The sequence below is a fragment of the Marmota flaviventris genome, chromosome 2 (assembly GCF_047511675.1).
Source record: "Marmota flaviventris isolate mMarFla1 chromosome 2, mMarFla1.hap1, whole genome shotgun sequence".
Classification (NCBI taxonomy): Eukaryota; Metazoa; Chordata; class Mammalia; order Rodentia; family Sciuridae; genus Marmota; species Marmota flaviventris.
Window position 1 is genome coordinate 198110866 of NC_092499.1, and position 22661 is coordinate 198133526.

Genomic DNA, 22661 nt, shown 5'->3' on the forward strand with positions numbered 1-22661 from the left:
TATTAGCAAGATTATAAAGTATTAAGTGAATATACAAAAATCAACTATATTTCTATACACTAACAAATTATTTTTAAAATTTCAATTTCTAATACTATTTATAAACACATTTAAAAATATGGAACTTAGGGCTGGGGATGTGGCTCAAGCGGTAACGCGCTCGCCTGGCATGCGCGGGGTGCTGGGTTCGATCCTCAGCACCACATAAAAATAAAGTAAAGATGTTGTGTCCACCGAAAACTAAAAAATAAATATTAAAAAAATATATGGAACTTAATGATAAATTTGACATACTTTATAAAATTTGTACACTGAGGGGCCAGGGTTGTGGCTCGGTGGTAGAGCACTTGCCTAGCATGTGTGAGGGAGGCACTGGGTTCGATCCACAGCACCACATAAAATAATTTTTTTTTAACATTTATTTTTTAGGTGTAGATGGACACAACACAATGCCTTTATTTTTATGTGGTGCCGAGGATTGAACCTGGGTCCCACCCATGCTGGGCGAGCGCTCTACAGCTGAGCCACAATCCCAGCCCCAAAATAAAAATATTTAAGAAAAAAAAAAATTTGTACACCGATAACTAAAAAACACTAAGAGAAATTAAAGACTAAATAAATGGAGAGAAGGTTTATGGAAGAGAAGGTGCAATATTGTTATGTCAGTTCTCTCCATATTGATATTCATTATGATTCAATGCAATTACAATCAAAATCTCAACAGCCATTATATAGAAATCAACAAGCTGATTCTAACAATTATATGGAAATGCAAAGAAGCCAAAATACTTTGAAAAGAATAAAGCTGGAGACTTACTCTCTCTGATTTCAAGACTTCAATGTAGACAGTGTGGTACAGGGGAAAGACAAATACTGATATGCAGAGGTAGACACACAGATGCATCCATATGGACAAATACATGAAACAGAAAAGAGTCCAAAATATGATCTACATACACATGGTCTATTTACTTTCATCAAAGGTGCCAAGTTTATATATTGATAGCCACATACCAAACATGAACCTCAACCCTAATCTCATACCACATGCAAAAAATCAATTCAAATGAATCACATGCCTAAATTTAAGAACTACAATTGGGCAGACACTTAATCCCAGCAATTTGGGAAGATGAGGTAGGAAGATCAAGGCCAGCCTCACCAAATTGGCAAAACCCATTTCAAAATTAAAAAATGAAAAAGGGCTAAGGATGCAGCTCAGTGGCTAAGTGCCCCTGGGTTCAATACCCGATACAAAAAAATAAATAAATAAAACTAAAATAATAAAACTTCTAGAGGAAAACAGAAGTCAAAAGTCTTTTTTCTTTTTTTTGGGGGGAGGGGGGGTGTTAGCATGTATTGAACACAGGGGCACTTTACCCCTGAGCCACATGCCCAGCCATTTTCTGGTTTTGAGTTTGGGTTTTTAAGATAGGGTGGGTCTCACTAAGTTGTTGAGGCTGGCTTTGAATTTAGAATCTTCCGGCCTCAGCCACCCAAGAGGCTGGGATTACAGGCACGCGCCACAACACCCAGCAACGAAGTCTTAATGACTATGAAGTCAGCAAAGATTTTTTAAATATAGCATGAAAAGTATGAACAATAAAAGAAAAAGCAAAAAGTGATAAATGAACTCCAGAAACATTTAAAATTTTTGCTCCTTCAAAAATAGTTATGAGGTGCTGGGGCTGTATGTGGCTCAGTGGCAGGGCACTTGCCTAACCACATAAAAAATTAACAAAGATATGTGTGTCCCTCTACAACTAAAAAAATTTTTTAAAAAATAGTTACAAAAACAAAATAGGGCACAAACTCAAAGAAACTATGTACAAAATTTATGTTTTAAAAAAAAGAGTTTTGCACCTTAAAGAATCCTTACATCTAAGTAAGATGACAGCTGGGCACAGTGGCAGACAGACACCTCTAATCCTAGCAACTCAGGAGGCTGAGGCAAGAGGATTTCAAGTTCAAGGCCACTTAGTGAGACCCTGTCTCAAAATAAAAAAGGGCTGGGATGTGGCTCAATGGCTAAGTGTCCCTGGGTTTGATCCCCAGTACCAAAGGAAAAAAAAAAAAAGGAAGAAGATAAACACCCCAAATGAACAACAGGCAAAAGATATGAAGAGATACTTCTTCACACATGCACACAAAAAAACAAAAATATACTAATAAAAAAATAAGTAAAAGAAAAGATGTTCAACATCAGCCATTAGAGAAACTCAAAACCACAATGAAGACTGGAGGTGCAGTACAGTGATAAAATGTTTATCTAGTATATGTGAAACACTCCATTCAATTTTCAGCAGTTTCAAGAAAGAAGGAAAAAAGAGCAATACAACACTATACACCCCCAAAATGGCTAACATTAAAAAGACTAATCACACCAAATGTTCATCAGAATGTGGAATTTTGCTGAGAGAAATGTAAAATGGTACAATCACTTTGAGAAACAGTTGGCAACTTTTTAAAACTCTTAAATACTGAACATACACTCTCCATACAACCAATCCATTCCACTCCTGAGGATTTACCCCACAAAAATACAAACACAGGGGCTGGGATTATGGCTCAGTGGTACAGGCAGGACTGGGGTTCAATCCTCAGCACCACATAAAAATAAAGGCATTGTGTTGTGTCATCTACACCTAAAAAATAAATATAAAAAAAATACAAGCATATATCTATACACAGTCTAATGCAGAGAATTTCTTTTGATAAACATTTGGATTGTTTCTAGATTCTGATTATCACCAAGTAATGGGGAAACAGTGACATACCCAAACAACAGAGTAATATTAAGCAAATAAAAAAGGAAATCCAGTTACTTGGGAGGCTGAGGCAGGAGGATCACAAATTCAAGGCCAGCCGCAGCAATTTAGCAAGGCCCTATGAATTTATTTTCCTATACAGGTCATTATTGAAACAATTGGTAAACCTGAATAAAACCTACAGATTATTCTATTAACATTATTTTCAGTACTGAGGATTAAATCTCTGCCCTAGAAAATGATTCCCCAAAACAAGAAATGTTTCTGTCCATATAAAATTCTTCAAAGTCCTACACACTGATCACTTGGTCATAAGTGATCCCTTTCCTCCTCTGAACATCTCTAAAACCAACTGATCACAGTTGGCCTTGGACTGAAGTACTGTTAAATACCTGAATGTGTGCACTTGAAGGTCAAAAAAACTTGTTAGTGTCTTACATAGTAAAAGCTTAATAAACACTGATTAAGTATGTGTGTGCATGGAGGAGTAGGCAACAGCTAAGCAGTAGCAAATTAAGGATGACTAAAGTTTAAAGGCCTCATAGCTAAGAGAATGACAGTATAAAAATTCAGTTTTTTAAAAAAAGTCACAGCCAGGTGCAGTGTCACACACTTATAATCCCAGTGGGTCAGGAGATTGAGGCAAGAGGATCTCAAATTCAAAGCCAGCTTCACCAAATTAGCGAGGGCCTAAGAAACTCAGTGAGGCCCTGTCTTTAAACAAAATACAAAAAAGGGCTGGGGATGTGCCTCAGTGGTTGAGTGCCCCCGTTCAATTCCCAGTACCACAAAATAAAAAAGACACATTGGGGTGCAGTGGTGCACACCTGCAATCCCATCAGCTCAGGAGGCTGAGGCAGGAGGATACCAAGTTCAAAGCCAGTCTCAGCAACTAAATTGTTTAGGTCCTATGCAATTTAAATAGACCCTGTCTCAAAAATTTTTTTAAAAGGGCTGGGGATGTTGCTAAGTGGTTATGCACCACTGCATTCAATTCCTGGTTCCCCCACCCTCTGCAAAAAAAAAAAAAGTCACACATGGGAGTGATTTTATACTTTAGCAAAGAAAATACTGCAGGTTATTGGCAAATTTGTGACTGCAGGTTTGCTTAATTTGGGATCTGTACACCCAAGCCTTCCTCCATTCTAGACATAGTTATGTACTTGAAAGAAGCTTCCTGAATTCCATTTTAGTAATTTCTGATGAAAATGTTTTTAAAACTTAATACAGAAATAGTCCTGTCTCGTTCTGGGAAGATGATGCCATTGACCATCCAATATCCAAATATAAATGTGAAGTTGTTTTTTCTCACTGATGGAGTTAGCAAAGGTTTGCTCCACTAGTGATGGAGACCACTATCTGGGCTGGGATTGAAACACTAACCTGGGCTGGAGTTGTAGCTCAGTGGTAGAGCACTTATCTAGCACATGTAAGGCCCTGGGTTCGACCCTTACGATCCTCAGCACCACATAAAAATAAAGGTATCGTGCTATAATCCCAGCGGCTTAGGAGGCTAAGACAAAAGGATCACGAGTTCAAAACCAGCTTCAGCAATGGCCAGGCACTAAGCAACTCAGTGAGACCTGTCTCTAAGTAAAATACAAAATAGAGTTGTCCCGGGATGCAGCTCAGTGGTCGAGTGCCCCTAAATTCAATCCCCAGTACTAAAAAAATAAGTAAAAAAAAAAAAATTATATATATAAAGGTATTGTGTCCATCTACAACTTAAAAAAAACAAATAAACACTGACCTGAGACACAAGGTCCAGGCAAGTAAGAGGAAACAGATGAGCGAAGGATGCACAGACTGAAGACAATCTGGTGAAGAGAACACTGGGTAATCCTTAATACATTTTCAGATAAAGCTAACAAATTTTAGTCTGGAAATAACTAGCTGATAAGCTACTCTATAGGGCACCTTACATTCAGTGATCCATTTCACTGTCAGTTTTCCTAAGTAAATAACATCACTTTACTTTCTTACACTAGAAGGAGTTCAAAGGCATTTTGTTCCCAAACTTTTTTTTTTTTTTTGGTGGGAGGGGGGTGCATAGGAGGTGTTCTAGGGATTGAACCAGGGGCACTTAACTGAGCCACACCCCCAGCCTTTTTTTTTTTTTTTTTGTTTAGCAATGGGGCTTTACTAAGTTGCTCAGGGCCTCATTCAGTTGCTGAGGCTGTTTTGTTTTTGGTTTTTTTGTTTTTTGTTTTTTGTTTTTTGTTTTTTTTTTTTTTAAGTAAAAAGGAGTTTACTAGTAAAGGAGACTGAGACTGGCTTTGAACTTGCAATTTTCCTGTCTCAGCCTCCTGAGCCACTGGGATTAGAGGTGTGGGACACCCTGCCCAGCTCTATCCCCAAACTCTTAATGATGAATCAGCATTGGAAACTGCATCTGACTTCACATTGCCTGGCATAAAGAGTTTAATGCACTTAATGTTTGATCAATAAAATTTAAACCGAGCTGGGGGTGCAGCAGTGGTAGAGCACTTCCTGGGTATGCCAGGGCCTGAATTTGATAACCCACACAAAAGAAAAGAAAAGAAAGAAAAAGTGAAAAGACTTAATAAAAGACCATTCTAGCCAGGCAAGGTAGCACATATCTGTAATCCCTGCTACTCAGGAGGCTAAGGAGAGGAGAATCAAGGAGTTCAAGAACTGCTTGGGCAACTTAATGAAACCCTGACTCAAAATAAAATTTTAAGTCTGGGGATGTAGGTCAGTGGCAGAGCACACATGAGGCCCTAGGTTCAATCCTTAGTGCTACCAAAACAAAACAAAACAAAAAGGAAAAGCCACAAACCTGACAATTTTTTTTTTAAGGACTTATGATATAGGGAGCACACTCCTACGTTCAAACCCTCGCACCACCAAAAAAAAAAAAAAAAATCAGTGATGCCTTAAATTAGTAGTATTTTCTAACATAAGGAGCCTTGAGGATCACACATGGCACCCCTTTGTTTTACAAATTTTAAAGTAAAGAACACTGACTTACTCAAAGCTTGCAGTACAGGCTTACAAGTTATTCTGAACTCTTTAAAAATTTATTTTCAAAGTAACAGGCTAACAAATGATATTGATCAGGTACCAAAATGAGAAAAATATCTAGTGATATTTTTTAAGTTGTTTGGAAACAAGTACGTGATCATGCTGCACTCTCCAACAGCAATTAACTTTCATTTATTAAAATGTCAGTTTAGGATATTTAGATTATGATAAACATTTACCAAAAAGTAAAATAATTTGGCCTTAGATTTCATTTAAACAGAAGAGTGAAAAATATTTATTTACATGAAAAGTTCCCCTCTTTTTGTTGTTAAGCCTCTTTCTTCCCCCTCTTTTGTACTAACGTTCTCAAATGCATGAGACAGAGGAACAATACCTCAATACAAGGGGCAGGCTTCCTGCCTACTAGTCAGTCATTATTCTTAAGACTTGAGAACTTTCAAAACACTGCTTGAGTTGCTTTGAAATTCCTCTTTCAGATTTTCCCTCCTTTGTGGAACATCTATTTAAAAGAATGACTTCAAAAATGTCTCACTGAACTCAATCAAAATTCTCTAGGCAAACTAAAAAAAATGACAGCTTTAGATACAAAGGTTGAATGTAATTGCCTTTAAATTTGTCAAACACCAACCAAACATACAGGACAAAAAGTAAAGTATATTTCTGGCCAGGCATAGAATAGCTTTTTCTCATTCTATAGAAATTAAACCTGTTTCTGAGAAATTCCATAGTTATAGATAAATTATCTCAAAGTTGAAGACCACAATATTACCAATACTTTTTTTAAAAATACCATTTAAAAATCTAAAGATCTCAAACTACATTAAGCCAAAAGGACTAACTCAATTATTACTGACTTCAAGACAGCTTCACACTAAAATGAAGTACACTCATTCATTTTAAAAAGTTGTCAGGAACAGAAAAAATTATCAGCAGCAATCACCTGAGAACCTGGAAAATTTCTCATTTCCTCTGACTGCATTCTGACAGTGGTACTACTTACTAATAAACATACTAAAACAATAAGGTTACTTGCGACATGGGGACGTGAGGTAGACAAATTATCTGCCCAGGTTAACGTGGGTTCTTTCTTTTTCAAAGGCACAACATTAAAAATGAAAGATTCATGAGTAATGACTTGTCAAACTGTTACAATAAATAGAAATTTTTCCAATGCCTCTAACAAAAAGACTATTTTAAACAATATTTGATAAAGCCTAGCCCGATATACTGGTGCACGCCTGTAATCCCAGCCACTCAAAAGGCAGAGGCAGGAGGACTGCAAATTCAAGGTCAACCTGGGCAATTTAGCAAGAACCTTGTCTCAAAATAAAAATGAACTGCAGGTGTAGCTCAGTGGTAGAGCATCCCTGGGTTCAATCCCCAGCCACAAAAACTAAGTAAAAATTAAAAATAAAGCCTAATTCCAGTACAACAAAATAATTTAGCTAGTCCCCTGGCGTTTGTTATAATGGGATTTAAACTGTACACTCAACATTCAATTAACCATAAGGTTTATCCTAATTGAGGATTATGCTGACTTCTGTGGTCCTTTCCTATCTATCCATCTACCACTCCAATTTAGCTGCCATAGCTACCAAAAGCAAAGCCCCAGGGAGCAGATTATCCATTACTATGTGATACCCAGGCCAATATTCCTTTTTCATTACTATGTAGATAATCGAAGAGTAAAATTTACTACTCTGGGAGGCTGAGGCAGGATAGCAAATTCAAGGCCAGCCTGGGCAATTTAGCAAGACCTTGTCTCAAAATAAAATAAAAATGGCTGGGAATGTAGTTCAGTGATAAGAATTCTTCCCTAGCATGCTGAAGGCTCTGGGTTCAATCCCCGGTGGGTGGGAGGGTGGGAGGGGGAGAAGGAAGGAAGGAAGGAAAAGAGAAAAAAAAATTTAGTAATCTACTCAGCCTGGTTTCCAAAAAGAGCAGCTCAGCTACATAACCCTTACTTATATCTTCTAACCAAGGAAATCAAACATTTCAACAGAATATCTTCATAGAGATAATAGACAAAAAATGTCACATCATTTTCTAGAACGTATCAATTAAAAAATTAACAGAGCTAGGCTCAATGGAACATGCCTGTAATTTCACCAACTCAGGAAGCCAAGGCAAGAAGATATATAGTTTGATGTCAACCTGGAGAACTTAGTGAGACTCTGCCTCAAAAAGCAAAAAGAACTGGGGATGTAGCTCAGTGGTATAGCACCCCTGATTTCAATCCCCAGCACACAAAAAAAGAATTAACAGAAAAGGAAAAATAGAACACAGCTGTTTCTAACAAAAACTATGAAAATAGGAAAAGGACTAGTGATGTAGCGCTATGATGTAGCTCTGCAGTGGAACACTTGCCTAGCAGGCATAAGGCCCTACAGACCCAGCACAGGGGTGGAGGGACAATACAGGTTATGACACTGAACGCTATGAAAAAAAGGAAAGACACTAGTCCAAAACCTGTTCTACAATCAGGCTGAATTCCTTCCTCTGCCTCTAGGACACAGAGTTTACTACACAATTAAATAAACCTTTATTACTGCCCCCACTATAAATTGACCTAGAGCAGCAAAAATTATCCTAAACTAAGCTAATGCTGACAAAATTAGAAACTGGCAATATGCTGTCTAATACTATTTAGTTTGTGACTAAACTGGCCTTTCTAGACAGTATAGGTCTTCCTTTTCTACTGCTGTACATATTCTGGCCATTTTTCTGTTCCTTTAACAACTAGATGGCAGAAAAGTTAATTCCATTATTTGTTAGGAGGTTGAAAATAAGGTTAGACAGTAAATAAACTGTAGTCTAAACCCAAAATAATCTCCCATAAACCCTCTCAGAAAAACAATAAATAAAGATATTTACCCGGCAAACACTAACAAACTGATGAATAAGCCTCATTACAGCACATCTCCTCCTTCACCTTAACCGTTAAATGTTCATTTTGTAATCCCCCCATTCCAAAAAGCACTCATAAAAATGGAAGAAATGCCAACATTAAACTGCAGCACTCATATCAAAACTATCCCTCAGAATCTAGTCACCTTTTTCTTCCAGTCTGCTGAACTTAAAAAAAAAAAAATCATATATTACCAATGCTAATTTTCTGCTCCCAGAGTTTCCACCACTAAATAATGCAAAAAAGAAATATTCTATAATATACTATGGAGTATAATAAATTCAACTAAAATGGTACAGGTATCTCTGCAGAGCTTAATGTATGAGAAACTGTAGTCAACTTCTCAATAACCCACAACTCTGTTTTACTGGTCCCAGGAAGCATTAACAGAGTAACAACTGTATTAAATTGTTGCCAATTTGCTATATAGACAATCAGCCACTGGAGGCTACACTAGTTGTAAACATGCAACAAATTAGAAGTTTTCAAAAGTACTCTACATCCTCTGGTCAAGGTTTGAAATTATGTAGCTCAAAAATTTTTAAACTCACCTGGCATGCGTGGGGTGCTGGGTTCAATCCTCAGCACCACATAAAAAAAAAAAAAATAAAGATGTTGTGTCCATCGAAAACTAAAATAAATAAATAAATAAATAAATATTTTGGGCTGGGGATGTGGCTCAAGCGCGCTCGCCTGGCATGCATGCGGCCTGGGTTCGATCCTCAGCACCACATACAAACAAAGATGTTGTGTCCACCGATAACTAAAAAAATAAATATTAAAATTCTCTCTCTCTCTCTTTAAAAAAAAATTTAAAAAAAAAAAAATTAAAAAAGAAGTCCTATTGCCTGCCTGTAATGTCAGCTACCCCAAGGCTGAGGCATGAGAATAGTGAATATGAGACTCCCCCTTTTTTAAAAAATAAAATTTGAAGGATAGGGGTGGCTGGGAGTATTGCCCAATGCTCTGTAGCATCATAATGTGAGAGGCCCTGGGATCTGAGTACTGGAGTACTAAAAAAGAAACAACATAAATGACTTTTGGGCTTTTTTCTTAACAACCAATTAGGAATAGGACAATAGTAGGTTGCTGGGTTTTGTTTTGTTTTCCATCTTACCCTACTGTCCAAACTAAAAGATATTTTGAACATATCATACATTTTAGTTGTAGATGGACACAATACCTTTACTTTTTTAAAAAATGTGGTGCTAAGGATGGAACTCAGTGCCTCACATGTGCTAGGCAAGTGCTCTCTACCACTGAGCTACAACCCCGGACCTAGATTATTTCTTTATTAAGTTGTTGATAGACTTTTTTTTTTTAAATTCATTTATAGTTGGTGCTGAGCATCAAATCCAGTGCCTCACACAAACTAAGCAAGCACTCTACCATTGAGCCATAACCCCAGCCCCCTATATTATTCTTTTAAAAATAAATTATTCTTTTTCAAAAATTACAGCAGGGCACAGTGGCATATACCTAAAATCCCAGCAACTCAGGAGGCTGAAACAGGAGAACCACAGTTTGAGGCCAGCTTCAGCAATTTAGGGAGATCATGTCTCAAAATAAAAAGGCCCAGGATGTAGTCCAGTAGTACAGTGCCACTAAGTTCAATGCCCAGTACCTGAAATAAACTATTTTTTTCTTTAGTGTAATGTCCCTGACATAGCAAAAAAAAAAAAAAAAAAAAAGAGAGAGTTTTTTTTTTTTTTTTTTAAATTTCAAAAGATAGTTGTCAAGAAGGCATTAGTGCTAGGTATGGTGGTTCACACCTACAATCCCAGCAACTTGGGCAATTGAAGCAGGATCATAAATTCCAAGCCAGCCTCAGTAACTTGGTAGGGCCCTAAGCAACTTCTCAAAATAAAAAACAGCCAGGCACAGTGGCACACTTAGGAGACTGAGGCAGGAGGATCACAGGTTCAAGGCCAACAGCAGCAACTTAGTGAGGCACTAAGCAACTGAGAGACCTTGTCTCAAAATATAAAAATCAAAAAAATGAAAATAAAAAGGGCTAGGGATGTGGCTCGGTGGAAAGCACCTCTGGGTTCAATCCCCAGTAACCCCCACCCTTCAAAAAAAAAGCAAGAAGAAAGAAGGCATTAATTAGCAACCATTTCAAGAACTTTATACAACTCCTGAGGGGAAAAAAGATCTAGGGTTCAACAGTACACTCACTCTTTACTGAATGAATTCTTATTTGCTTGGGATGGGGTTGCTTCACAGAAATAATTTTTTTTTTAATCTCTTTTTTTAAAGAGAGAGAGAGAATTTTTTAATATTTACTTTTTAGTTTTTCGGCGGACACAACATCTTTTTATTTGTACGTGGTGCTGAGGATCGAACCCAGCGTCCCGCGCATGCCAGGCGAGCATACTTGAGCCACATCCCCAGCCCAGAATTAATTTTTATACCAGGCGAAATACACAATACAATTACTTTCAAAATATAGTGAAATTGAATGGGGTGTAGTTCAACAATACAGCACCTGCTTAGCATGTATTGGTCCCTGGGTTCAATCCGCAGCACCCAAAAAAATATAGATACATACACGCATAAGTTATGTAATGTTAATTCCTAATAACCTAGCTCTAATATCATTGAACTGTGATATCTAATATCAACAAACCGTGTTAATAAATTCTTAAAACAATATTCTAAAATGTATTAAAAATGGAAACTTTGTTGATTAAGCTGAACTTTGTATTTTCAAAGCCTCCATAGTAAAGGGATATTCTGGTAGAAGCAGTTCATATAACTGCTCTAGAAACAATTACAGCCCCCCACTTAGTCCACAATCCCCAACTCCAAAATCTACTTCTATATGCCAAAAGCTGGCATATGCCTCTTTTTGGTTTTTTGATGCTCATTGGACAACTAGTCATTTCTACCAGTATAGAAAATCCCCTACAATTCAGGATCACAGGCAATTTAGATTACTACTCATTTAAATGCAGAACCTGAAGTAACCTCCAGAGTCAGGAGCTATAGTGTTCGATATCATTTTACATTTTACAGAGGCTTTATCTTACATACAAACAATGACCCTAGTTGGGTTCTTCATCCTAAATACTGAAAGACTGTTATTTCTTTTAAGATATGAGTAAATAAAGAAACACAGTAAGTTCAGAAGAACCTTTCCAATAGCTACCAACATTTTTAAAGACAATAAAAAGAAGAAAACAGCGTTCCCACCACATTTCCCTTTCCTTCTGTTCATTTTATTTCCCGGCTTTGGGTATCCAACATGCTGTGTTTCAAATAAAAAATTTCAAATAATTAGCCTGAAAACCAAAGATAACTCTAGAAAATGATTAACAGTCACTGCCTCCGAAGGGGAATTATAAGGTTTGAAGGGGAAGAGATTGATTTCTCAATGTTTTTGTACTTATTCAGTTGTATATTATATGTCCAAATAAACTAACAGTAATTTGAAATTTTTTTTAAAGAACAGTTCACGAACTTACAGGTTTCCATTAACATTTTAATTCAGGCAGCATTCGCTCAAGATCTATTTTTCCCCCAATCATCTTTTTAAACAACCTGCCGCAACAAAAACGCTTTCTTGCAGCCACATCAGTTAGTTGGAGCCGAGGGCAGGCATTTAAATCAAGGAGATGCAGCAATCGCACTCCACACTACTACCCTCACTCATCTCATTCAACTCCGCGGAAAACCACTGCAGCAAGACAGCTGTTACGCGCCTTCCTGTTTCTTTACGGGCACAGGCTTAATAACAAAAACAGGTTGGCTTTGAGGCTCTGCTCAAAAACTGCAAAAAGGAAGTCTTGCCCGGGGTGGGGGGCAGTTTCGACTTGGAGCGAGTTTCACCCGTTGCGTGTCATTCCATCTGCGAGTCCTGAACTCCTCCTGCCAAGTGCGATTTCGAGATGCTCAGTCCCTCTCCTAACTATTCTTCGGGTCCACTTCCCCCCTCCAGATGCCCTCCAAATGCCTGGGAAGCAACTAAGCCTCCCAACGCCCCACGGCCCCTTTTTAAGGCAAGTGCGAGTCATAAATTGAACCAACGAAACAAGGGAGCCTGGCCGCGAGGAGGGCAAAAGGTAATGAGGTGGCCAATGCAAAGCTGACCCCGCCAATGCCCGCTGCCCAGCCTGCCGGCCAGCGGCAGGGTAGTAAAACGCCTCCTTACTGAGGAAACTGCCCAGAACCTGCCCGAGCCCAAAATGGAAATTCCGCAGAAATTCCGTGCTCCGGTCCAGTCCGCCGCCGAGTGCGGGAGGCAGCGCGCCGCGGGACCCGCCGACTCGGAGCGCGGCGGGAGGCAGGGCGGGCGGGGGTCTGCGCGGCGCCCCGAGCCCGGGGGCCGCGGCGGGCAGAGGAGGGGCGCGGAGCCCGGGGCGCAGCCCGGCGCCGCGAGGGCGGCGGGAGGACAAAACTTTAGGACCCCCCCAACTCCGCGGCGACCCTCGACGCGGGGACCCGCGCCCGCCCCGCCCGGGCTCCCGTCCGCCGGCGCGGGCTGCGGAGGCTGAGGGAGCGGCGTGGCCCCGAGCTGCCCGGCGCGCCCCTCCGCGCCTCGCCGGAGCCCGAGCCCGAGCTCGAGCCGCGGCTCGCGACAGCCCGGGCGCCGCGCCCTCTGCCCCCGCCTCGCACCCACCCCTCGCCGGCCGCCGCCTCCTTTATCTCCACTCACCTCCCGCCGCCATTTTCCTCGCAGCTCAGCTTGAAGTCGGAAACTAGCCGCTCAGCCCGCAGCCACCGCCACCGACTCCGCCGCGGCCGCCGCCGTCGCTGTGAGGGGCTGAGGCGGCAGCCGCTGGAGCCGCGGCGCGGGGGCCGCTGGGATATGTAGTCCCGCGGCCACGCCCAGCACTACCGGTCCCAGGGGGCCTTGCGCGCCCCGCCAGGGCGTCCACGGCGGAGGGCGTGGCCGCGCGGTACCCCGCGGCGGCCTTCGCCCCCGGCCTTCCCGGAGCCGGTGAGAGCTCGGGAGAGCTGGAGTGCCACCCTCGCCCAGCCCTGGGTGTGTATCATGCTTGCCTTCACCCACTGGCGTCTTACCTTTATGGAGGGTTTGTCGTATGCAAAACACGGGTCCTCAGAATCAGCATCCCTGGAGACCCTCATTTTGCAGATGAGCAAACCGAGGCACCAGGTCAGAACCCCAGAGGTGCCCGTCTGACGCCGGGCCATTGGGAGGAAGGTTGTTGGGCAACAGGATATTCACAGCATACTCAGTTCCTGAGTGGTATCCCTCCGAGGGTTTCTGATTTACAACTGGGAACGGCTGGCTTTACCGTGGAGAGGCAGACGCCACCTCAACCAAGGGACAGAGGGAACCTGGCGTCACCCGTAGCCGGTCAGTGTGTGTGTCTCCTGCTACCATGCAACAGGGAAGGCCCAGAAAGCATGATCCTACCTCTGAAGCGTAGTTAAAAAAAAAAAAAAAAAACCTTGATCCAACTGTAAAAAATTATCATGGGGCCGGGGCTCAGTGGTAGAGCACTCCTCTAGCGCGGCTGCGAGGCCCGGGTTCAATCCTCAGCACCACATCAAAATAAATAAAGGTGTCCAACTAAAAACTAAATATTATTTTTAAATCATACAAAATAATCATACAAATCTGGAATATGGAACATTGTTTGACACAACTAGCCTAGACATTTAAAAATATCAAAGCACAAAACAGGTGAAAACCAAATGCAATATGAGATTCGGTTCGACCCAGAATAATCTTTCTATGTAAAGAGATTTTGGGGAGGAATGTTTTGTTGTTGAGAGCGTTGTTTTTGTTTGTTTGTTTGTTTTGTTTTGTTTTGTTTTGTTAATATTTTTAGTTGTAGGTGGACACAATACCTTTATTTTGTTTATTTTTATGTGGTGCTAGGGATCGAACCCAGGGCCTTGCACATGCTAGGCAACCGCTCTACCCCTGAGCCTCAGTCACAGCCTGACCGAATTAGTATGAAATGTCTTAAGCGTGAATAAAATAATCTGGTAGCTCCACTGTCACCACCATCACCCCCCCACACCCACACCCACCCCGGACTATTGCAGCAGCCTCTTCACCGATCTCCTTTTTCCATCCTAACCCTCCTGGAGTCCGTCCTCCATACAGCATCAAGAAGGACCCTGTAAAAACCAACTCTGTCTGTGTTCCTACTCCATAATCTTGCAGTAACCCCGGAAGTACCACGTAACCTGTCCCTCAACTCCCTTTCCTCCCCTGAGCTCTTTGGCCACTTGTCTTCCACCCACTGCTGTACCCAGGGAAACGGGAGCCCTCCAGGGTCTCCAATATGCTTGACCCACTCCAGCCTCAGGAGGACCTTACTTGCTGTTTTTCCTGCCTAAAACCTAAATGACCCACTCCCTCTTCTCCCCTTGAACACTGTCCACATGTCACTCCTCAGTGAGAGGCTTTTCCATAATTGCTGTATTTTACGTTCTTGCCCACTCGCACCCCAGCTTTCCCCTGCCTTCTTCCCTGATTTGTTCCTCTCCAAGGTACCTTTCATCACTAGGAAAACCATATATCTGTGCTTACCTGTTATTTAATATCTTCTCTCCTCACAAGAATCAAAGCTCCATGAAGGGAAAGTCTCCTTCCCTGATGTCCCTTCAACACCCCCTGCAGAGCTTACCAATACCAGGTGTTCAGGCGCTGTTTGCTGCATGGCTGGGTGTTGGTGGCAGTAGCCTAGAATCCCAGCTACTTGAGAGACTGAGGCAGGAGGTGGCAGGTTCAAGACCAGCCTCAGCAACTTATGAAGACCCCATCTACAAATAAAAGTTCTTTTTTTCCTTGAGTGTTGGGGTTGTAGCTCAGTGGTGGAGTGCAATATGCATGTATGTATTACTGCAAGGATGAATTCACTCTCTTACCAAATGACAGGTAATAAGTAAATACTGAATTAGGTACAGAGAATGCAGAGATGGAAACTAGACTTCAGACCCACATGGCCTTTCACCTGGGCAACTGAAACTGCCTCCCAGCCACTCTACACTTTTTGCTTTTCTCGTCGGCCCTCTACAGCCATTTCTCACTAGGTAACAGAGGGATCTTTGTAAAATTATATATTAAGACACATCACCTCCAACTTGAACACCTTCCAGTGGCGTCCCATAAATTTTGGAATAAAACCCAGACCCTCACTGAGTTTTCTTGATCTCAAACAATGTATCTCTACCCGTTTCCACCCAGGCCAGACACAGACTTCTGCATGTGTCTAGCATACTCCTGCCTCAGGAGCTTTGTGCGTATTGTTCCCTTTGTCTAGAATTTCCTTTCCTCCTGACTCATTCCCTGTTTTTATCCAGGTATCTGATGCAGTGCCTCCTCAGGTAGAACTTACACAGCTCTACACAGAGCCTGGTGTGGTGGTGCTTGCCTGTAACCCCAGTGACTTGGAGGTTAGGACGGGAGGATGGCAAGTTCAAGGTCAGCCTGGGCAAATTAGTGAGACCCTGTCTCAAAAGGCAATTAAAAAGGGTTGGGGGTGTGGCTCAGTGCTAAAGCACCTGTGAGTTCAATCCCCAGTACCCACCCACCCCCCAAGAAGAAAAGATCAATTTACTATTCAAATGCACTACATATGTGTGCAGAAAATACACATAGTTAAGCAGATACTTATATTTTCATAGAAAGTATAACTGATATTAACAGTAAAAAACTATGTACTCAAGTAGAGTCAGAGAAGATTCCAGGAAGAAGCAACTCCTGTGTTGATTTTGGTGGAGCTTCTAGGGGGATCCTTTCCTGAGTGCCAGCGGAGTGATGCTACTCTAGACCCAAATCCAAGCCAGCTGAGTCACAGGCTCCGGTAGAAGTCTGTGAAGAAAAGACACCTGCCCTCATTCTTTCCTCCCCATCTGCACGGGCCACCCCTCTCCTCCATGAAGAGGTTGATCTCATGTACCCTTCCTTGAACTGGGGCCGGCTCTGTGACTATTGCCCATCGGGAAATGGCGGAAGTAATATGGGGAGGACTTTAAGCTTGGGCCTTAAGATCATTGGCAGCTTTCATTTCCTTCCTCTTGGAATCCAGCTTCCCTGCTATGGGAAGCCCAAGCCACACGGGGAGCCCACACGGAGGAAAACTGGGGGACTCCAGGTAACAGTCCACGCTGAGATCCCAGGCAAGAGCCAGTAGCGAGTGCCAGCCCCCTGAGTGAGCCATCTTGCATATTTCAGTCCTTCCAGGCCTCAGGTAGCTACAAGCTGATCTGCAGATCCCACTGGACCTCAACAGAAGAACCACCCCACTGAGCCCTGTCAACCCACAGAGTCATGGGAGATTTAAAAAAAAAGTGGTCGTTCTTTCAGTCATGAAACTCTACACTGGTTTGTAATGCAGCAATAGATGATTGAAACACTCTGTAAACATGGATTTTTTTAATATGTGTGTGTGTGTATGCATATGTAAATATTTAGTTGTAGATGGACACAATACCTTTATTTATTTATATGTGGTCCTGAGGATCAAACCCAGTGCCTCGCACATTCTAGGCAAGTGCTGCACCTCTGAGCCACAACCCCAGGCCCAAGCATAGACTTTTGTAGAACTGTTTTTAAAAATTTATTTTTTTTTTAATATTTTTGGTTGAACATGGACACAATACCTTTGTTTTAATTATTTATTTATTTTTATGTTGGTGCTGAGGATCGAACCCAGTGCCTCATGTGTGCAAAGTGAACACTCTACCACTGAGCCACAACCTCAGCCCCTAAAAAATTTATATATATATATATATATATATATATATATATATATATAAATAAATTTTTTTTGACTGACCTTTATTTTATTCATTTATTTATACGCGGTGCTGAGGATCAAATCCAGTGCCTCTCCTATGCTAGGCAAGCACGGTACCATTGAGCCACAACCCCAGCCCTGGTTGAGAACTTTCAATAAGAAGCAAGAATAGCTTTAAATTCTAAAATTGCTCCAAAGAAAAATGGCTTGACTTGAGAACTGGAAGCGTGAACCCTGAGGACAGGATCAGAAGCTCAAGCAGATGGGATCAGGAGTTGCAGCTCTCCAAACACAAAGACCTTCTGCCCGAGACCTCCTGACCCTGTGAGAACCCTGCTTGTCTGCCCCCCCAGAACAGAGCTCACTTCTCAAGGGAGCCTGCAGTCAGGGTCCTTGGGCTGCAGCAACAGCAGTAGATTCTGAAACGTCATGAACCGAATGCGGGAACTCACAGACTCCAAGGGAGTGAGGAGAACCGGGTCCAGAACGGTCAGCAAGGGAAGAGAGGGTGCCTGGACCTCTCATCTAGGACCCACCCAGGTCTAAAGAAAACCAGTCTTTTCCTCTTGAATCTTCATCAGCTCATTCCAAGATTCCATAATCTGTTCCATTGATCTACTTTGGTCACATGTTACATATGCAAATAACAGACCACTAGACTTATCAAAATACAAACTAGGGCTAGGGTTGAGGCTCAGTGGTATAGCGCTTGCCTAGCATGTGTGAGGCACTGGGTTCAGTTCTCGGCACCACATATAAATGAACAAAATAAAGGCCCAAATAAAATAACACCAGCTTTAAAAAAAATTCAAACTAGAGCCAAACTTGGTGGCACATACTGTAAGGCCAGCTACTTGGGAGGCTGAGACAGGAGGATCTCAAGTTTAAGGCCAGCCTCAACAGTTTAGCAAGACTGTCTCAAAAAATAATAAAGGGGATGTGACTTAGTGATTGAGAGCCTTTGAGTTCGATCCCTAGTACCATAAATTAAAAAAAAAAAAAAAATGCTAACTAGCCTGCCAGCAATTTACTTCAAATGATTCAAAGGGGGCGGGGGGTGGGGGTGGGGGGGGCGGAATTGCTGCCAGGCACTGTGGCACTTGCCTGTAATCCCAGTGGCTCAGGAAGCTGAGACAGGAGGATTCCGAGTTCAAAGCCAGCCTCAGCAATGGTAAGTTGCTAACCATGTGAGACCATGTCTCTAAATATAATACAAAATAGGGCTGGAAATGTGGCTCAGTGGTTGAATGCCCCTGAGTTCAATTCCCCGGTTCCAAAAAAAGAAAAAAAAAAATGCTGGGCACAGTTGCACATGCCTGTAATCTCATTGGCTTTAGAGGCTAAGGCAGGAGGTCGAAAATTCAAGGCCAGCCTCAACAACTTATAGAGGCCCTAAGCAACTTATCAAGACCCTGTCTCAAAATAAAAATAAAAAGACCTGGGTCGTAGCTCAGTGTAAAGTGTTCCTGGGGTTAAACCCACAGTACTAAAAGAGAGAGAGAGAGAGAGAGAGAGAGAGAGAGAGAGAGAGAGTGCATGTGAGCAAATGTGGCAAAATGTAACCAATTAGTAGAACTAGTTTTGGTGTGCATAGGTGTTTATTGTGTTGTTATTGTTGTTTGTTGCTTCTGCTGTTTTGGGTGTTGGGGATTAAACCTGAGGCCTGCTCTTCCATTAAGCCCCACCCCAACCCCTATTATATATAAGTTCTTACAAGTTTTCTATAGACTTGTAAATTTCCAAAATAAAATGTAGGCAAGAAGGGGGAGAACTTATGGCAAGAAAAAAAAAGAGCTGGTACTAACCAGCTGGTTATGGTAGCACACACCTATAGTCCCAGCCACTCAGGAGGCTGAGGCAGGAGGATCTCTTTTGCCCACCAATTTAAGGCCAGCCTATGCAACATAGTGAGAAACCCGTCTGAAAGAAAAAAAGATGCTAGTAACCAGAACTCAGAAATCTTTTCCTTGGCAGGCACCTTTGGAGTTCATGTAACCCTTGCAATAACACTAAGTATTAGGTCTTTTTAAAAATCTTCCTACAGATGAGTCAGTGGAGGCCTTGAACAATTCAGCAACTTGCCCAAGGATATAAATGCAGGTCTACAAACTCATGATCTTAACTATAATGTTACTGCCCCTCCACAGACACATAGACAACAAAGACGTTCAGTTATCTCATAGAACATTTCTAGAGGTAAATAATTCCAGAACCAGGGTGGGGCTGGGGCTGGGGCTCAGTTGGTAGAGCCTTTGCCTTGCATGTCTGAGGCACTGGGTTTGTTCCTTAGCACCATATAAAAACAAATAAATAAAATAAAGGTACTTTTTATAAAAGAAGAAGAAAAGGAAAAAAAAAAGAAAGAAAGAACCAGGGTCTTGCAATTCTCCTGCACCGTCCTCAGTGTATTGTTTTTCTATCCTTAGCCTACAAGCCTCATGGTCACCAGATGGCTGCCACAGCGAAAGCATCACATCAACTCACAATGGAGTTCAAATGCAGGAACAGAAGAAGGAATATTAAGAGAAATGTTACAACTTGCCTTTTTCTTTCTTTTAGATATAAAATCATTTGCAAAATTCTTCCTTTCCTTACTCTTAAAGAAATGTCCTCTTTTATCTCTTACAATGGAAACTGAGGCACGTGGCCATCCCCAACTGGAGTGAATGCTATTTCAGACTTGGGCTGAAATGCCTCTTACCTGGGTCTAGCCCAAGGGCTCTATTTTGTTTTTTTCCTGCTGCTCTCACCATGCCCCGCTTTCTTCCATCTTTTATTGAGCTATAATATAACTTAGTGGTTAAAAATAAAAGCTTTGCCCAGTACAGTGGCGCATGCCTGTAATCTCAGTGGCTCAGGAGACTGAGGCAGGAGGATTGTTGAGTTCAAATCCAGCTTCAGCAAAAAACGAGGTGTTAAGCAACTCAGTGAGACCCGGTCTCTAAATAAAATACAAAATAGGGCTGGGGATGTGGATCGGTGGTCAAATGCCCCTGAGTTCAACCCCCGCCTCCCCCCCACCCAGAAAAAAAAATACAATCTTTGCTGGGAGTAGTGGCCCGTGTCTATAATCCCAGTGACTCAGAAGACTGAGAGGCAGGAGGATTTCATGTTCCAGACCAGCCCTGGCAATTTAGCAAACCATGTGTCAAAATACAGTTTTAAAAAGGGTTAGGGATATAGCTCACTAGCAGAGGGCTTGCCAAACATGTGCAGGTCATTGGGTTCAGTCCCCTGCACCACAAAAAAAAAAAAAAGAATATGGGATTCTGGACTCACTGCCAAACTTGCTAATCCTGTTCTGCTACTTCCAAAGCTGTGTGACAATGGCTAGTGACTTGAACATTCTGTGCCTTGTTTCCTAAAAGGAGAACAATAATAATAATAATGACAACAGTAACAATAATAATATCTGTATCTTAGGTATTTTGAGAATTAAATACAACAACATACCGATAGCTCTAAAAAGTGACAAGCACAAAATATACATTCAATAAGTGGCAGGTTAGTCATACCCTAGTAATAGGGGGAAATAACCGTGTCCTCCTTTGTCCTCCCATTTTGCCTCATTATAGTTATTACAGCCTGAAATTTCTCGGCTAGTGAAAACAGACTGCTGGGGTTGATGCCTAAGACCTGCACATGCCTCAACTCTGGTTTGGAAATTCCTCCTCTGGAATGGGCCCCATGCAGGCTCCACCCCCGGCTGTGGTCTGGACCTCTTCTCTCCCAGCTGAGGGGCAGAGGGACAGCGGACCCTGGATGTGAGTTAGGGCCAATGGATACTTGATTTGTTGTTTTGCTTTAAAAGGAAAAAACACCTCTGAGAAGAATCACACTTGAGACGCATTCTTAGTAGTTGAGGGCAGTCGGAGTTTTTCAGACCCCTGTGACCTTGTTCAGGTGGCTTCCTACAGCCCAGAGGAGGGTTGGGTGACCTGTGGGTTTTGTGCCAGGGCTGGCATCGGAGCCAGCTGCAGTTGGCACTCAAGCTGGCCCAGCAGACTTGTCCTGCCCTGTGACCTGCGAACGACTCTCGGCAGCTGGCAGGACTGGAAGGCCAGCTGATTTCCAGATTCTTTTTTTCATTCTTTTTTTCTCTTTTTCTTTCGGAGACTTACATATGAAGGGGGAAATAGCTTATTATCAAATGTTAATTACCCATTGTAGAACCTCTAAATAAAACACTAGTGTTGACAAGAATACGGAAAACAGGAACTTTCCTACATTGTTGGTGAGGTGGTAAAACGAGGCTCTGCAGGGGACAGCTGACTAGTTCTTCCAGGGCTACCCCGGAGCTGCCATATAACTGCCAACCCCTCCTAGGCATACACCCGACAGAACGGAGAACACGACCGGGATGGGGATACAGCGCCCTGGGAGAGCGCTTACCCAGCCTGTGAGAAGCCTGGGCTCTACGCTCAGCCTACCTGGAAAAAGAAAAGAAAACACGTCTACAGGAAAAACTCGTGCAGAAATATTCATAGCAACGTCCAGACACACTGGGCGCACCTGTAATCCCAAAGACTCGGGAGGCCGAGGCAGGAGCATCACAAGTTCAAGGCAGGCCTCAGCAATTTAGCAAGGCTGTAAGCAATTTAGCAAGACCCTGTTTCAAAATAAAAAAGGGCCGGGGATGTGGCTCAGGGGTTAAGCACCCCTGGGTTCAATCTCTGTTACCAAAAAAAAGAAGAATTAGAGGTAGTAGGGGGTAACACAACCATGAATCCTAGGAACTCAGAAAGCTGGGACAAGAGAATTCCAAATTCAAGGCTGGTCTGAGCAATTTAGCAAGATCCCCATCTCAACAACAATTAAAAGATTAGAAAGGCTGGGGATGTGGCTCAGTGGTAAACCACCCCCCCCACCCCCCCCACCCCCACCCCCCCCCCCCGTGTTCAATCCCCAGTATCCAAAAAAAAAAAAAGGAAGAGGTACCTAGAGTGCTGTCCTGTCTTTTCTAACAAGATATACCATGATTATTTTTTCTTGTATTTATCTATTTATTTTTGGTGCTGGGGATTGAACCCAGAGGCACTTCACCACTGAGCTGTATCCCCAGCCCTTTTTATTTTTTTATTTTGAGACAGGCTGTGTGCTAAGTTGCCTAGGGCCTTCTAAACTGCTGAGGCCGGCCTTGAATTTGCAATGTTCCTGCCTCAGGATCCAAGTAGCTGGGATTACAGGCATGCACCATCTTGTCTGGCTAATGAACTCTTCCTAAATGAGATTAGTAATGTCCAGTTTACATCTTCC

The 22661-nt window shown here is 42.3% G+C and overlaps 1 protein-coding gene and 1 long non-coding RNA gene across 7 annotated transcripts in view; one reads left to right on the forward strand and one right to left on the reverse strand.

Annotated features, from left to right (window-relative positions):
- Positions 1 to 13466, reverse strand: part of Ncoa3 (nuclear receptor coactivator 3) — a 121201-nt gene extending 107735 nt beyond the window's left edge. For all 6 annotated transcript variants that reach the window (XM_027954376.2, XM_071609012.1, XM_071609011.1 and 3 more), the window contains exon 1: positions 13340 to 13466. The gene's annotated coding sequence lies outside the window, so the exon portion shown is untranslated. The remainder of the gene's footprint in view (positions 1 to 13339) is intronic.
- Positions 13467 to 13736: 270 nt separating this feature from the next.
- Positions 13737 to 20230, forward strand: LOC139704791 (uncharacterized). The gene is made up of 2 exons (XR_011706810.1): positions 13737 to 14005; positions 19832 to 20230. It is a non-coding gene; the product is annotated as an uncharacterized lncRNA (long non-coding RNA).
- Positions 20231 to 22661: the final 2431 nt, after the last annotated feature.